At 37.2% G+C, this 860-nt stretch overlaps 1 protein-coding gene across 1 annotated transcript in view; it reads left to right on the top strand.

Moving 5' to 3' along the window:
- The window catches only part of LOC119586842 (ATP-dependent RNA helicase HAS1-like), a gene marked incomplete in the record, with an annotated part of 10641 nt that overhangs the window by 1099 nt on the left and 8682 nt on the right, over window positions 1-860 (top strand).

Below are 860 nucleotides of genomic sequence, written 5' to 3'. Positions count from 1 at the left end.
TTGAGGAGTGATCACTTGTCTTCTGCAATTACTCAATAGTTGTGAATGAATTACATTCATAGTTCAATATGATTTCAAGGTAACTCACTGGCCATCATAGTTCACCACATCTGTGATAGTGCCGTTGTCAGCAAATCTGTCCTCCATTCTACCGAGTGGGGAGATATAGCAAAACTGAGGGCTTTTCATGTGATTTCAACCACATTTGCAAAGCTCCAGCAACAACAGAAACCATTAGAAATAGCCTGCATGGATGTTTTCAAACCAGGGCTCAGATAACGAAATAAAAGACAGGTATGGTAAAAGTTAATTATGCTGTCAAAGTAGATTTCTAGGATAACATGTTCCTAGATGAGAATATACTACATTCTGAACACAGAATAAATAGGCTTCATGGGTGTAGCACAGTGAAAACGGAAAGTAAAAACAATATTTTTGGCTTTGTTTGATGTAAAGCATTGAAATCTAATTTCATATATAAGTATACAAAACAGAAAAACTCTGATAGTATTTTTTGGGTGACTGTACCTTGCTTGTACTTTCTGCAGATAGGTTCAGGAGTAAAACAAGGTTACATCAAAGGCCACAGATTAATGGACATGCAACAGAGTCCAGCCTTTGTGCTTCCAACTTCAGCAAGAGCAAACAAACCACTACTTTGGGAAGTTTAATGACCTTCCCTGTGATTTATTGTTGAATAAGGAACCAAGCTTTATCTTAATAAATAGAATTGGGGGTAGGGTTGTAGATCTATATGAGAGCATGAACCATGGAGGCCATTCTGAATAGTTACCTATGATTGGGTGAGTACGCATCATGAGTAGTTTATTGGAACCAGCTTCATTAGTATCAGCATTTTT

Source organism: Penaeus monodon, chromosome 22 (genome assembly GCF_015228065.2).
Source record: "Penaeus monodon isolate SGIC_2016 chromosome 22, NSTDA_Pmon_1, whole genome shotgun sequence".
NCBI classification, from domain to species: domain Eukaryota; kingdom Metazoa; phylum Arthropoda; class Malacostraca; order Decapoda; family Penaeidae; genus Penaeus; species Penaeus monodon.
This window is presented reverse-complemented; position numbering and strand designations above follow the sequence as displayed.